Source organism: Gekko japonicus, unplaced genomic scaffold (assembly GCF_001447785.1).
Source record: "Gekko japonicus isolate JY-2015 unplaced genomic scaffold, Gekko_japonicus_V1.1 scaffold776, whole genome shotgun sequence".
In the NCBI taxonomy this organism is placed as follows: Eukaryota; Metazoa; Chordata; class Lepidosauria; order Squamata; family Gekkonidae; genus Gekko; species Gekko japonicus.
The window spans coordinates 196423-213615 of NW_015161428.1; the positions used below are offsets into that span (position 1 = coordinate 196423).

At 48.7% G+C, this 17193-nt stretch overlaps 1 protein-coding gene across 1 annotated transcript in view; it reads right to left on the minus strand.

Annotated features, from left to right (window-relative positions):
- FMNL1 (formin like 1) overlaps nt 1-17193 on the minus strand; it is a 145057-nt gene that overhangs the window by 107520 nt on the left and 20344 nt on the right. The window lies entirely within an intron of this gene.

Sequence of the window (17193 nt, forward strand, 5' to 3'; positions counted from 1 at the left end):
CAACCAGGGCCACCAAATACCCATCCCCCCGCAAAACCCCCCCCCCCCCCAGTCCCATTGGAGGGTTTGAATGTCCCGCCAAGGTGGCTATTGGTTGGGGCTGGGGGATCCAGGATCCGAAGTTTCCATTGTTCTAGGATCCAAGCTCTGGATTTTCCGTGGACCCCTGGTGGTGGTCCACGTACATAACAGGATGCTTTGGAGGGTGGACTCTATGGCTTTGTGTACCACTGAGGTCCTTTGGCCTCCCCAGGCTCCACTCCCAAATTTCCAGTTTACCAATCTGGATCTGGCAACCCTACCTCCCCCCCCCCATGGCTGGGGGGGGACACACCTGGCAACGCCAAGGGGTACTCAGATCCTTAAAAATATATATATCCAAACATGCTAGTAAGATGCCTGGCTGAAATCTGCTGCAGCTGAGTTAGCCAAACATACATTTGGTGGTCAGTCCCCACCAGTGTTCCCTCTAAGCTGAGTTAGTGTGATCTAGCGCACAGTTTCTTAGCCTCCGGCCTCACACATTTTTGTCTCAGCTCAGGACGGATGGGGCTCCAGAGCAAACTAATTGATGCAGCTTGCTCACCACTTTAATACCAGCAGCTCACAAACTGCTTGCTCACCACTTTAATACCAGCAGCTCACAAAGTAGAATTTTTGCTCACAAGACTCCACAGCTTAGAGGGGAGCCTTGGTCCCCACTAAGTTTGCAAACTGGAAAATCCCTAGAGATTTGGAGAGCAGGATTTGGGTGGGGGAGGGACTTCAGAGGGGTATAATGTCATGGATATTCCCCCTCTCCGAAGCAGCCATTTTCTCCAGGAAAACCAATCTCTGCCGTCCAGACATCACGTTGTGATTCCAGGAGATCTCCAGGTCCCATGTGGAGTTTGGCAATCCTAGTTCCCACGTGGACTACTCCAGCTCTGTCCCCAGAGTGAGGTGTAAACATGCGAGCCTTTCTAACCTTCAGCATTTTCAAATGGCCTCCGCTGCTGAGATCTTGAGGCTTTGAGAGCGTGCGGAAATTGCCATCTGGAGGCCTGTTGCCACAGCAACGCCAAGAGCAGCCATATTGAAAAGGGTGCTCAGGATTCCCACGCAACTGCAAAAACAGGGGGGGCCCCACACACACCAGATTCACGAGTGGTTGATCCAGTTGCTCGCAAAGGGAAGATGTCCGCCCCCAATTTCTCCTCAGAGGGAAGCGTCAAGAAATCTCTCAAGAAGCAAGCGTGGAAATGCCTGGCACCCCACACACTCCTTGCGCAGCCGTTCCCGCCCTTGGAAGGGCTTCAGGCTTCTCACACGACTGCCATTCAGAGACTCCTCCAGAGAGGGAGAGAGCGGCACCCAGGGAAAGAATCAAGTGCCTCCCCCCACACTCGACCCCCCCCCCCAGCTTCTACTACACTAACTTTATATGCTTCTAACCAGGGGTCATTTCGTAGAAAAAGAGGTGCAGGGGCTCATTAGCATAACTCATTAGCATAACTCATTTGCATGTGCCACGCCCCCTGACATCACCGGACGTGTGTCAGAAGGCAACACCCACCGCTCAGGCTCCACTGGACTGTTTTGGATTGCTAGCTATTGGGGGGGGGGGAGAGATCTTGTGCGCCCAGGGGACGGGCACACGTAACAAGCCCCACCCCCTGCTCCCAGCAGGAACTCTTCAACATTTCAGACAGAAGTTCTGTTTAACAGGATACCTTTTAATCTGCACAGCCCATCAGATACCCCGAGAGCAAAAAAAAAACCCAACTCGCCCTGCCCGTTTTCTGAAAGCACTAGGCGAGTACCAGGAAAGATGTCGGTGGGCAACACGGCACCCACAGGCAACATGCTGGCAACAAGGGCATCTTTCTCCTCCTCAGAACAGCCATGAGAGGATAAACTGCCTCAGGTAGGAAGCTCATCTACACAATTCATAAAGATAGCTTCAGGTGGCTAGCCCTGTTGGTCTAGCAACAGAGCAGAGTTTGAGTGTAGTGGTGCATTGAAGACCAACAAAATTTAATCCTGGGTATTGTAGAAATTTAGAGTTTTAGTAATTTTGTAATTAACATATGCAGATCAAACACAGTTTTATATTTAAATATTTTATATATATTATTGGTACCCTTTTGTATTGTCTGTAATTGGGCTGGTGATATACCGAATAAACTGAACTGAACTGAAGTTTAATCCTGGGTATAAGCATTTGTAGGAGCTGCGATGGCTCAGTGGTTAAGACGCTGAACTGCAGTTCGAGACCCGAGTGCCGCAAGACGGAGTGAGCTCCCGTCTCTGGCCCCAGCTCCTGCCAACCTAGCAATTTGAAAGCAAGAAATTGCAAGTAGATAAACAGGTACCACTTTGGTGGGAAGGTAACAGCGTTCTGTGCACCTCGGTGTCTAGTCATGCCATTCACATGACCACAGAGACGTCTTTGGACAGCGCTGGCTCTTCAGCTTGGAAACAGAGATGAGCACCGCAACCCTAGAGTCGGATTCGACTGGTTTTCAAGCAAGGGGAACCTTTACCTATAAGCATTTGTGTACATGCAGTGTATGTGCACACGAAAGCTTATACCCAGGATTAAACTTTGTTGATCTTAAGGGTGCCACTGCACTCAAACTTTGTTCTTTTACAATTCATAAAGAACACTGGGATTCTTTTGGGTTCTCAGCCTGGCGGCCTGAACGTGGAACCAGGGAGCAGCCAGTTCTCTCCTCCATCAAAAATACCTCTTTGGGTTCCCCAGTTATTCTTTATAGTGTTTCAATTTATTTCTACAGTCCTTAGACCAGTCATACAAAAAGAAGTACACCTTTACAATATTCCAAGATTTTAGGATATATCAGTGAAGCATTAAAAGCAAACTAAAATGTCATCTAATATCAAACAGCAATTAAATTAAGAATTAATATTACACACATTGCAGAACTGGACAGGGCCAGGGGTCATTTCCTGCGGGAGCGCACAGGAGCGGAGCTCCAACAGTAAGGAGCCCAGGGGGTGGGAACATGCAAGAAGCCCCGCCCCCTGCTTCCAGCAGCCCTCAGTCGGACCACGAGGAGCAAGAAGCAGCCAGGTAGGTTGCAGAGCTAATGAGCTCCTGTACCTCTTTTTCTACAAAATGACCCCTGGACAGGGCAAATAGGGATTCTGGTTTTGTGACTCACATGCACAAACGGTGAGCATGGTGGCAAGGAGGTCATTTTCTGTTTGGCAGAACCTGTTACTGCCTGCTTTGGTGCCTAATCTCTACACAGAAAGGTACTGGGGTTAAGCCATTGTGAAGGGTGTCTGCCCTGCCCTGGAACGTGCCATGGGTTACTTAACCGTGAAGGGTCCTTCTTCTCTGAGGAAGGGAAGACATCTTGTCTCTCGTGAAGTCATTGTCTATGTAAACTGTTTCTTCTGCAGTTATCTATGTTACTCTTTATCTGTCTAATTTCTTCTAGTTACCTGTTTCTGTTCTTTAAAGTTGCACTATATTTAGAGACAGGAGAAGTCTCTTGAGAGTCCCTTGGACTGCAAGGAGATCAAATCAATCAGTCCTAAAGGAAATCAACCCTGACTGTTCCCTGGAAGGCCAGATACTAAAGCTGAAGCTCAAAGACTTTGGCCACCCAATGAGAAGGGAGCCCTCCCTGGAGAAGACCCTGATGCTGGGAAAGATTGAAGGCAAAAGAAGACGGGGACGGCAAAGGATGAGATGGCTAGACAGTGTCATCGATGCAACGAACATGAAATTGAGCCAACTTCAGAGGACAGCGGAAAACAGGAGGGCCTGGCGTGATGTGGTCCATGGGGCTGCGAAGCGTCAGACTTGACCGTGTGACTGAACAGCAACAACAGCAGCAATGATTTACGGCTTTTCGGAGTCACTAGAACTGAAGGCGGGTGGACTACCATGACACAGACAGGAAGGAGGAAAAAGTAGAACACCTCCTCTAATCTGAGGATGCCAGGCTCAGTGGCAGAGTTACTCTGGGCACCTGCTCCTCTATTGCCATGACGACAGGTTCTCACGGTGAGCCCTGCTGGGCCCGGGATCCAATGAACTCCTGGATGGAGCTCTGGAGCAGCACACGACCTCCCTTTCCCCTACAGTTCACTTGGGAGGACAGAGAGAAATCCTCCATGGCGAAGCGGAAATCAAAACCGCCGGCTAATTGCACTTGATGTGGCCGCTGAAGTGCATTAAGACTAATGTTTGCAAAAAGCCAGAAGGCGGGGGGGGGGGGCCCTGCAAGGAACACACACACATACTTTTAGAAAGTGGTTTGGATGCTTTGTTTCATAGGGGACGCTCACAAGAGAGGGGCAGTTTGGGGCATCATAACGTGAGAAGAACATTGGTGAGCTTGACCAAAGGACACCTAGTCCAGCACCTTGTTTCAAAGTGGTGCCTCTGGGAAGGCCACAAGCAGGCCATGAAAACAACCACCCTCTGGGTGCATTCAGACGGGGCATTTATACCAGTATGAACTGCTGCGGTTCCAACCAGTGCAATTTGATCCGGAAGAAACGCGATCACACTCACCTCCTGAATGCGCAGCACATCGCGATATGCCCGTTCACACTATCGACGCACAGCAGCGCGCATTGGCAGGGTTTTGTTTTGTTTTTTTACATTTTGCACATGCGCATAGGCGGCCATCCACAGAGTTGAGATCTTCGCGCAGGCGCAGAACACTCCGTCCCGAAAAGCGTGCCCTGAAGCAAAGACGTCCCTTTAAATTTTTACTCTGAAACTGGCCTCCGTGAGGTCCCGGACTCATCTAAAGCCTTACACTAGGCCCTTTTTTTGGTTTGTTTTACAAACGCTGGGGCGAAGCTTTGCCCAAGCGCACATCGAGGAGGCTTAAAAAAAATGGCGGCCGAAAAGCGGAAGCCTCGGGCTTCTGAACGGAAGTGGCTAGACACCGGCGGAGAGCGATCATACGGGGATAATGCGGTTGGAACCAGTGCACTCAGGATACCACCACTTGGGGACCTAGTAGCAGAATACAACGGTTAAAGGCTCTTTGCTTAGGGAAGGAAGGCAGATATTTGCCGTGTGATTGCCCGTAAGTACACCAATTCCAACCGGCATCTATACCGGCATAAATGCCCCGTCTGAACGCACCCTCTGATATTCAGAAGTATACTGCTTCTGAACATGTGGGTTCCATTTAGCTATCAGGGTGCTGACAGACCTAGTCCCCTCCAAGAAGCTGTGTCATTCGAATCGGCCTGTGACTCCGTGGGACCTTTTGTGGTACATTAACAGAACGTAATTTCTTGATCACTCAAGAAATTAAAGAAAAAAGACATGAAAGAAAGAAGCAAAAGAAGAAGAAAAGCCCAGGAAGAAAAGGTTGTGGAACATCACTGGGTAACATCACTGAGCACTTTATTATTGCTAAGAATGTTGTTTTATTCTGTTTTTAATGTTTTATATTGGCACATGTTGCCCTGTTTGTGAGCCGCCCTGAGCCCGTTCGCAGGGAGGGCGGGATAGAAATATAATAATAATAATTTTTTTTAAAAACCTGATCAAATGAGAGTTGATTCGAGCAGGAAAGGGTTAACTGACTCCACTCTGGCCATCTTGCAGCTGCCCCTTCAACCTTCTATCTCAGGCAATTGGACAAAACCCACACATTTCTCCTTAAACCTCCACAACAAAAAGGGCTAGACACTTATTTTTAATGAAAGTCAAGGCATGGATACCCTCATGACCTCTGAAACTATGATCCTGGCCCTTCTGCAACTTCTCCAAGGGTATCAGGAGGGTTCACATTTACTCTCTTACTATTCCCACTTTGCAGATAAATCTCCAACCTTGGGGGGTTAGTTTTTGTGTGCGTAGGATCTCATCAGATCTCAGAAGCCACGTTGGCTTAAGTTAGTATTTGGATGAGAGACCAGAAAGGAAGTCCAGGGTTGCTACACAGAGTGCATCGCATTGGCAAACCACCTCTTGCCTTGAAAACTCTATGGGGTTACCGCAAGTCAGCTGTCACTTGACAGTACCTCACATATACACACAAGTTACATTAATGTGCAGCTGGTGGGGTTCTCTTTGTGCAAAGAACAGTTGCTAAGAGTCAACAGTGTTGGCAGCAAGAGGAACCAGGATTGCATCAAAGAGGAACTGACGTCCTTTCCTTCCCCCACCATCAGAAATCCCATCTGTCTGACTTTCACCAGGCAGCACCTACACACCTTCAAATATGTGCCGTAATGCTCAGAAACCAGTCTTTTAAAATAAACGAAAGCTATGATTTTTTTAGGCAGTCAAGTTTGACAGCCAAATTCCCCATTCTGCAGCTTTAAAATCATGGCACAGATCTCTCGACGCAGAGACTGCCCCGCAATTGTGGACAGATGAAACAAAGGGGGGGGGGATGCATATAACAGAATGATAGATTTTGATAATCCACTGTGCAGTTGGACAAGAACTTGCAACAAACAGATGCTGTGCAGAAAACATGGGGGGGACGACACTTTTTAATTTTATTGTTTTGACCCTAACAGCTTACATTTAAAACACCTTACCTATTATCTCTTGAAACCGCCATGGCAACTCCCCTTTTCCCATTACAAAATTCTTTAATCCCCCACTGCCTTCTCCCCAGAAAGGTACTTACTTAAGCCACTTGCCCAACTTGAAGTCTCTGGTTAAGTGATTTTACAATGAGCTTAATGGCGTTTCTCTCTCTCTCTCTCTGTTTCTCACTGCCTGGATTGTTTTCCTGCCCTTGGAACTATACATTTGGGGTGGGGGAGAGGACTGGAACAGCTAGATTCATGAACTACAGTACAAAGGAGTAAATTTCTCTTCAAAGGCTGTTCGCACATAAGTCATTCTGATCCAGGTTTAAGCAACTCCTTTGCTCATGTCAACCTCTTACTAATTTAGAGCCATGGTTGCCAACTTTTTGATTAATGAGAACTCCCCCCCCCATCAAGTTCATTCAGTTTTCAAGGCAAGAGGCGTTTCAGAAGGGGTTTGCCATTGTCTGCCTCTGAGTCACGACCCTGGTATTCCATGGAGGCCTCCCATCCAAACACTTGCCAGGGCCGACCCTACTTAGCTTGCAAGATCTGATGAGATCGGGAGTAGCCTGGCCTATCCAGGCCAGGGCAATGAAAGCGACTTCTGAGTGATGAAAAATATCCCTAACTCCTGCCCTCTCCGATGTGTTAACAAGTGTTGCTCTCTCCTAGAAAACAGAACATGGGTCGGAAGGACCAGAAACAGGGCTGCCAGCCTCGCCCATCCCATGACAGGAAGTGGTGGCGGCTACAAGCATGGACGGCTTCAAGAGGGAATTAGATAAGCATATGGAGCAGAGGTCCATCAGTGGCTATTAGCCACAAGGTAGAGATAGGGGCTCTGGGGCAAGTGATGCTCTGTCTTCTTGGTGCTTGGGGGGAGGGTCAACAGTGGGAAGGCTTCTAATGTCCTGGCCCCACTGCTGGACCTCCTGATGGCCCCTGGTATTTCTGGCCACTGTGTGACAGAGTGTTGGAGTAGATGGGCCTTTGGCCTGATCCAACATTGGCTTCTCTTATGTTCTTATGGGTGGTGAGGATGGCAGAAATGCTCTAGCACCCTGACGTCACTTCTGGCTGATAAACTGGATGCGGCGCCTCTCTAGGAACCCTACAGATCTCTATAGTTTTTTCTTATCCTGGGGAAATGAACGAAATGAAAATAGAAATGAAAAAAGCAGAGACAGATAATAGATAAATAGATAATAGATAAATAGGACAGATAATAGAATACATTGTTGTTGTTGTTCAGTCGCACAGTCGAGTCCGACTCTTCGCGACCCCATGGACCTCTGAAGTTTGCCCAACTTCATGTTCGTTGCATCTATGACACTGAATACATAAACAGGTAGAAATGAAGCAGTACAGAGAAAAATCCTATGGAATTAGAACTTTAAAAAGAAAAAGGGGAAAAGACTAGCGCAGACCGCTTTGCAATCTTTTCCTGGGTCTTCCAGGGAATGCATGAGCTGCAATAGCCAGCAAGCCAGTGGTAGCTTGGAGACAAAGTATTGGAGACCCCTGATTGAGAGGTTCAAGGCAAAGTTAAGCAGAGGTTGATGCGAGTGAAAAGAGTCCATAGGCACTGGTAAGACTCCCTCAGTCCTGGGATAAGTAAACCAAATAATCTATGTGCCAAGGACTCGGGGACTTCAGCTAGGACTCTCCATGTCCAAGGCTGGGAGTAAGCTTAGCCAGGTACTGTCACCAAACCTCCTGAGTCCCAGAGGAACAAGGAATGGAGACCGGAAACTACAGGGCAGGTTTGTCACAGCAGGGGATGAAGCTTTATGGGGTTCAAGAAGAGCCTAGCTCCTCCCTGCGATGGTGGTACCATGCCACACATGGAAAAAGCAGGGTGGAACCTCGGCAGTAAACAATGACAGGAGATGGCTGCCTGTGTGTGAGACCATTCCACATCCTTATCCATATTTGAGAAGGACTTTGGGGTAGGAGCCATTGTACTGTGAATTATCCAAAACAGTCAGCAAAGAGGATACCAGCTCTCTGGGTTGGGAAATACCTGGAGATTTTGGGGGTGGAGCTTGAGGAGAGCAGAGGAACTTCAGTGAGATAGAACGCCATAGAGTCTACCTTCCAAAGCAGCCATTTTCTCCAGATGAACTGATTTCCGTTACCTTGAGATCAGCTGTAATCCCAGATCTCCAGCCTCCACCTGGAGGTTGGCAACTCTGCATAATGAAACTTCTTACAACTTGCTGAAAAATCAGCTTTGAGGGCCTGTCACGACCCCCTGTGGGTTGCCACCTTCATCTGCCACCACTCTGGACTTAGGATCCCTTGGGAAGGCCCAGAGTACCCTCCCAAGCCCAACCAAAATCCCCCTTTTATTTTGGTGTTGTTGTTGTTCAGTCGCACAGTCGAGTCCGACTCTTCGCGACCCCATGGACCATATTACGCCAGGCCTTCCGGTCTTCTGCCGTCCTCTGAAGTTGGCTCAACTTCATGTTCGTTGCATCTATGACACTGTCTAGCCATCTCCTCCTTTGCCGTCCCCGTCTTCTTTGACCTTCAATATTTCCCAGCATCAGGGTCTTCTCCAGTGAGTGCTCCCTTCTCATTGGGTGGCCAAAGTATTTGAGCTTCAGTTTCATTATCTGGCCTTCCAGGGAACAGTCAGGGTTGATTTCTTTTAGGATTGACTGATTGGATCTTCTTGCAGTCCAAGGGACTCTCAAGAGTCTTCTCCAGCACCATAGTTCAAAAGAATCTATTCTTTGGCGCTCGGCCTTCCTTATAGTCCAACTCTCGCAGCCATACATGACTACTGCGAATACCATTGCTTTGACCATGCGGACTTTTATAGCCAAGAAAAATAGGTGTGATGACCAGGCAGAGATCATTAAACAAATGGTTTATTAATACAGTAATTGGGCAAGGAAAACAAAACAAGGTGCTTAAAATATATAACAGTGTCTAAAGGCAAAATAAATAAATCTAACACAACTACCTATTTCACTTAACTGGTTACTATTCAAGGCCCACAGCCTCTTATACAAAGCCTGTGCCTGTGCCTGTACTCACTCTGTCCCAAGTGAGGGATCTTTCTCTCAGACCAGACTGTCCCCTCAGTTTACTCTGTGAGAGGAAAGAACGCAGAAGAGAAAAGAACACAGTTCCACAGCCCATAGAGCTTAAGTCCGAATCTCCTCACACAATCCCTGAACACCGATTGGTTACAACTGTCGCTAAGCATTGTGGGGATTGTAGGCTCTCTGCTTTCCACTCCCACACAGGTCTCCTAGGGCCTAGACCTCTAGGCCTTGTCTCCCAGTCCTACACAGATCATGACAGGGCCCCATCCAGTATACACAAAAGAGTGGCCAGGCGAGCTTCACTAATCCCCACTTGTATTTCCACATGAAGGGCAAGCAGTCCTGGCAAGAATTGCATTCTAAAGTATGATTTGGAGGTTCTCCTAAAATACAGGGGAAACATTAAGAGGAGCTAAAAAGCAATTCCAATAATTAAACCAGTGAAATGGCTCAGGGGGCTTCACGCATCATTTGTCTCCCAAATTTGCACTGATTGACTGATTTTCAAAGGAAATCCACTGCTCACGGCAAGGAAGGTGGACCTGGAATCTCAGTTCCCTCCTGCAGATTTCGCTCACCCCTCTTGCCGAAGTCCTGCAGGATCTCCAGTGAAGCATGAGTGACATCTTCTTGGCTGTGGTCCCAGGTTTCAGCCATTTGAGATTTTTTCAGGAGTCAGCAAACCAGATGCTGCAGCAGCGGCATTATCAGCCTCAAGTTAACCAGTCACAAGAAAGCCCTCTCCTTCCCCCATCCCGTCTTGCCTCTCCCTTCATTCACTGCAACAGCAAAGCATTTTCCTTTTCACTTATTTGCTCCTACCCTGTGGTCACACAACCCACCTCTTCCATCAGTTCTTAACGTGGGCCTGCCTTTGGCTGAATTATCTTCTAACAGAACTTCTATGGGATTCCCTTGTAACCACAGATCTGGGCCTTAGTGGTTCTCTTGACATACATGAAGATACATGAAGCTGCCTTATACTGAATCAAACCATTAGTCCGTCAAGGTCAATAAATCTGTTCTAGTTATCTGCTCTATTTATCTGTTCAAACTGGCAGCAGTGCTCCAGCATCTCAAGCAGAGGGATTTCACATTGCCTACTTCCTGATCCTCAACTGAAGACGCCAGGGACTGAACCTAGGACCTTCTGCATGGAAGGAAGAAAGGACTACCAGTGCACACGAACGCATGAAGCACCTTATACTGAATCAGACCCCTGGAAAGTCAGCATTGTTTACCCAAACTGGCAGCAGCCCTCCAGTGTCTCAGGTGGAGATCTTTCTCATCACCTACTGCCTGTTCCTTTTTTTCAACTGGAGATGCCGGGTACTGAACCTGGGACCCACTGCATGCAAAACAGATGCTCTTCCACTGAGCCACAGCCCCTCCTCTTGACCAACCTGCAGAAAAGAATAAGACTTCCTAGGCCACATAGTTTTTCTGAGGATGTAAAACAAGGAGTAAAAACCTAGTAGGTAGGACATTCTCTGGACACATTAAGCCCGGAATCCAGACACTTAAGGGCTGGTTAGAGATGGGACCTCCAGAGCTCTGGTGAGCATCCCTTCAAAACAGGTAAAGTTGCATACTTGAAGGGAGAATGAGTCAAGGTATTTGGGACTTTTTAGTTTAGGAGAGAAACACATCAGTGCGCCATGATGGAAATTTATTTAAGTATTAATGGTTTGGGAACAATGAATAGGAAGAAACACCCCCCCCACACACACACACACACAAGCAATTAATTAAAAGGCGTGATTCTGGCTCCCAGCTGCTGGGCCAGCCAAACCTCTCCCGCCCCCCGACCCCGATGGTGAGGCCCGTGTGGCTCCCAGCCATCAGCTCACCAAGCCTTCTCCCTCCACCCCCACCACTGGCGGTGGGACAGTTCCCAGGACATTCTCTGAGCATGCGCAGGGAATGCTCTTATTTTGGGGGGGGGATTTAAATATCCCCCGTATATCCATGCCAATAAAGGTTTTGAATTGAATTGATATCCCCCGTATAGTTTTTTTAACTTTTCAGATTTTTCCGCACACCTGGGGATTGCCCCAAGTGTGCAGGAAAATCTCTCTGCCCCCCCCCCCAAAGGGCGGCTTTAGATATTCGCACAGAGGGGGCCTCTTGGCTACTAGTATATAGATAATAAAAGCTGTTTTTTAAAGAATAATAGAGAATTGAGTGGAAATCAGCAAATATCTAGAAATCTGGATCTTATTGGTACATTACTGGAACAACTGAAAACAGAGCCATTTTCCTTATTTTGGTATTTTAGTATAAAACTAAAAAACTGAATTCAAAGTCAGATATCTCATTCCATTTGTGTTCCATTTGCCACTTGCAGAGGCAAAATCTGAGGAGACTATCTGAAGGAATATCCAAGTTCTGGTAGAATATATATCTAGAGAGCACTTTCGATTATTCCGCCTCACTTAGGCTTTAGCTGGGCCTAAATTTTAGGCTTCAGCTTTATGGAAACACAGGCCAAGAAAACGAGAGACAATCTTCTTTTGTTGACCTGGCAGGATTTCTTTCCAACAGGAGCCTTTCCACTTCATTGGGCACCACTTGGGAGGTCTTGGGGCGGGCTTTGGGGGATATGGGAGAGTGGCTGCTGTTGGAAGGGGGCACTCGAAAGCCCCCTTGTGTAAACAAAGCACCTGCCCAGAACCAGAGAAACATTCATGGGTGTACATAAAACCTTCTTGCAGAGATCTGCATCCCCCCTCTCTGAAATGTAGGCAGACAGCCTGATATAGAAGAGGAGGAACTATCCAAAACGTGGCTGAACCTCAAATTGTTTTTTACGTTTCAAATATTAAACCAGGCATGTTTTCAGATGAGTCAGAAATGCCAAGAATCCGGGGGAGGATGTGGGCAGGTGGGTGTGGGCTCTGTTTACATCTCCATGCACCAAAGCCTTTGACAGATTTTGGATATCAAAACAGACCAAGAGTACAGATGTGAGGCTGAATAGCAAAATCCACCAAGACCGCCTTCTCCTATTGCAACACACATCCCTGCTCCCTTCGGCCATCGTCTCGGGGCTTCTTGCAGGTGCCTGGCCCCAGGATGGCTCGCTTAGCTGTCACCACGGGAAGGGCCTTCACAGTTGCGGCCCCTACCCTGTGGAATGCACTCTCGGATGACACCTGTGCCCTGCTGGACTTGTTTAGTTTCCACAGGGGCAGGCAAAGCTGAATTATTTAGGTTGGCCTTTGGAAGGTGACCACGTGTATGGGATGTTTTAACAGTGGTATGGTGGCAGCCATGTATTTTAATATTTTAATGTTAATATTTTATGTTTGTTATTTGTTTTTACGTGGTTTTTACCTTACTGGTTTTAATGTTCTATCTCGCCACAAGACCCTTTGGGTGAGTGGCAACTAAAAAAAAAAATCTAATAAATAAATAAATAAATTACAAAACAAGAAGCTGGAAATCAGCTGGGACACCACACTGAAGAGGTGAGCCAAGTGTCATGGACAACGACGACGGAGCCGGGCCCCTGCCCGAGTTGGCAGCGCAGCTGGAGTCGCCGGCATCACCAGAGCTGGAAGCCGGCCCCTCTGACTCCTCGGGAGCTGACAGCTTGCCGCCGCCGGCACCCAAGCCCACAAACACCCCCCCCCGCATCAGGTCCAGCAGCAGTTGAGGAGGTGGAGGTGCAAGCAGAAAGCCCTCCGGATTCACCTCCACAGGTGGTTCGGTTGAGGGAATGGCTCTGCAGGGACTTAGCAACCTGCCACCAAGACGCACACTTGTGGGGAAGGCGGGCGCCGAGCCCTGAGTACTGACAGGAGCTGCACCACCGCCAAGGGAAGCACTGCCGGAGGCCTACATAGCTCCCACTCAAGCTTGGGCTTTCTGTGGAAGCAGCAAGTTGCATCCCTGCCAACCTCAGTTCCTGTTTCTTGACCTTGCTCCTGCTTGGATTCCCGGCTTCCTGACCTCCCGCGTTGGACGACCATTCTCTTGGACTCTTGGCTTGGCTCCTGTTCTGTCTCTTCTGGCTACGACCCCCGGACCGGACCTGACTCCTGGCCCAGCCTAGCCCATGACAGCAAGTCCCTTTTCCACATGAAGACCCCCCACACACATACACCACCATAAAGAGCTCACAGCCCTGCTAACACCTCTGGGGACCAAGGAGTTTTATCTGGACCAGGTTTTTTTTTTTGGGGGGGGGGGGTCAGCTTCAATGCTCCCTCTAAGCTGGGGAGTGTGAGCAAAAATTCTACTTTGTGAGCTCTGGCATTAAAGTTGTGAGTGAGTGATCTGGCCACTGCATAAATCATAGAATCACAGAATGTTAGCGTTGGAAGGGACCTTGCAGGTCATCTAGTCCAACCCCCTGCACTCAGCAGGAGCACAGCTGAAAGATAGCTCTACATACCTACAACATACCCGAAATATGGTCGTCCAGCCTCCACTTGAAAGCGTCCAGTGAAGGAGCATCCACCACCTCCCGAGGCAGTCTGTCCCACTGCTCAACCACTGCCCTCCTGATACTTAGCCAGTAACGACTCCCTTGTAATTTCCACCCATTAGATCTAGTCTTGCAATCCGGAGCAAGAGAGAATAGATCTGCTCCATCTTCTACATGACAGCCCTTCAAATACTTGAAGACTGCAATCATATCCCCTCTAAGCCTCTAACCGGTTTGCTCTGGAGCCCTCCTTCCTGAGCTAAGCCAAAAATGTGTGAGCTGGAGGCTAAAAAACTGTGAGCTAACTCACTCTAACTCAGCTTAGAGGGACTACTGGTCAGCTCCCTGAATGTGTGGGCACTGCAAAGCTGTAGCCCCGTTAGTCTACTGTAGCCAAATAAAACGAGAGTCCAGTGGTACCTTAAAAACTAACAACATTTATTTCAGTATGAGCTTTCATGCGTCTCACAGCTCACTTCTTCAGATATGTGGAGATCAACCCAGGAATCAGGCTTGCTGCACCCCCACCCCCGGTTAGGCAAGTAATTCCCCACCCTGGTGCTCATTTTCTGTCGGTGATCTGAGCAGCAGTACGGGGTGGGTGGGGGGCAGTCAGTTCCACAGAAAACCTGGAAGTGATGTCAGTCCTCTATAGGAATTCCTGTTTTACTATAGAGTTTCCAGCGATTCCTAGACATGTATGATGTGGCTTCCAGGTTTTTCCGGAAGTGAGATAATGCCTTTCCTGATGATAGCTGACCCCCCAAGTCTCCCCCTGGTTTGGGACATCTACTTAAAGAGGCGATCTTTGAAACGTAAAATTCTGTGTGGGGAAGAAAGGAGGTAGCAATGTTAGGTGTGAAACCACTCTTAAAACTTGGGTGGGTGAGCTCTCTGCGTGCCTGAAACAAAATTAGCAGTCCCAAATAAAGGGTGATGGGAGGGGTCAGAGATTCAAGCATCTAAGCAAGGTGATACGTATACATGAAAATTTACAGATACCAGGACAGCGGGAGATCAGGAGGGGGGTGGGGACATGGTAGGCACCATGGGAAACCCGGAAGTGATGTCATGCCTCTCAAAAATCACAGGAAACCTCAACAGTTTCCATACAAAGTTAAAACCACAGAGTTTCCACTGATTCCTTGAGAGTATCAACATTGCCTCCCAAGTTTTTGCTGGATGTGATGTCAAGCCACTGCCTGATGGCAGTTTTTAAAGGTTATTTTTCTCCTATTGGCCACAGCAGCAGCAGCAGCCGGGGGCAGGGTCCCGTGCACCTGGCAGGGACGGGCAACCCTTCCAGTCCAAGGTTATAGCCTGATAAAACATATCGAGCACAGCCAATCAAACAAGTTCAAAGGCCAGTCTAGGATACGAGTGGAAATGCCTGGGGAGGGGCTGTGGCTCAGTGGCAGAGCCTCTACTTGGCATGCAGAAGGTCCCAGGTTCAGTCCCTGAAACCTCCAGTTTAAAAAGGACCAGGCGGTGGGTGATGGGAAAGACCTCCGCCTGAGAACCTGGAGAGCCGCTGCCAGTCTGAGGAGACAGAGACTGACCTTGATAGACCAAGAGGGTCTGATTCAGAAGAAGGCAGCTTCATATGTGTTCATATGTGATATACTTCACTAATCAGTGTTCTCTCTAAGATAAGTTAATGTGAGCTTTTGTTGTTGTTGTTCAGTCGCACAGTCGAGTCCGACTCTTCGCGACCCCATGGACCAGATCACGCCAGGCCTTCCGATCTTCTGCCGTCCTCTGAAGTTTGCTCCATTTCATGTTCGTTGCATCTATGACACTGTCCAACCATCTCATCCTTTGCCGTCCCCGTCTTCTTTGACCTTCAATCTTTCCCAGCATCAGGGTCTTCTCCAGTGAGTGCTCCCTTCTCATTGGGTGGCCAAAGTATTTGAGCTTCAGTTTCATTATCTGGCCTTCCAGGGAACAGTCAGGGTTGATTTCTTTTAGGATTGACTGATTGGATCTCCTTGCAGTCCAAGGGACTCTCAAGAGTCTTCTCCAGCACCATAGTTCAAAAGAATCTATTCTTCGGCGCTCGGCCTTCCTTATAGTCCAACTCTCGCAGCCATACATGACTACTGGGAATACCATTGCTTTGACCATGCGGACTTTTGTTGGCAGGGTGATGTCTCTACTTTTTATCATGCTGTTTAGCTAGCCCACAGTTTTCTAGCCTCCGGCTCACACATTTTTGTGTCGGCTAAGGGAGGACGGCTCCAGAACAAACTAATGGATGCAGCCGCCAAATCCCTCTCTCACAACTTTAATGCCAGTAGCGCACAGAGCAGAATTTTTGCTCACGAGACTCCACGGCTTAGAGGGAGCCTTGCTCACTATGCAACATGGGTAAGGGCCTCCCTGGCATGCAGAAAATTAAGGCCGCAGTGGGGGAGGGGCCCTGCTGGCACCTTCCTGAGCAACGAGTTCTCGTGTTTTTGAAGGTTGCCAGAGAAGTCACTTCCTTCCTGCACAAGCTTGCGACTGCGTGTGCACATATATGAGGACGTAAGTAAATTTTCCTTGCGCCTCCCCTCTCCTCCACCTGAAGCGAAACCACTGCCAGCGCTGCTCGCCCGTTCTTGCTCCACCACCGCACGTCAACAGGAAACAAGCACCGTTTCGAAAGAGGGGGTTCACTTCGTACCTCTCCACCCTTAAAGTTTTTTGGTTTTTTTTAATAACATGGAGGAGGTCCCATTTTGGCTGACATGGCGGATAGTCTCAGACAAGTCTGTATATTACAGCTAGTCTGGGGGGGGGGGAACTAGGCATGTCTGTAGTCAGGGTTGCCTATCTCCAGGTGGGGCCTGGAGTTCTGCCAAAATTAGAACTTCCCTCCAGACCGCAGAGATCAGTTTTGCTGGCGGAAATGGCAGCTTCAGAGGACAGACTGACAGCACAACATCCATGCGAAGGAAGCTCCTTCCTCTCCTCAAATTCTGCTCTCCCCGGGTAGCAGCTCCAAACTTCCAGGAATCGTGCAATTTGCAGCCGGCGTCCCTACTAGCGCCATTAAGTCTTAACAAGAGGGGGACCCGCGATACTCGCGGGGGTGGGGAGAAGAGCTCCGTCTCCTCTCCCCCCCCGCTCGTTCTCCCCCAGGCTGCGGCGGCGAGGCCGGTCCCCCCCCCGCCCGGCTCCGAGGCGGAG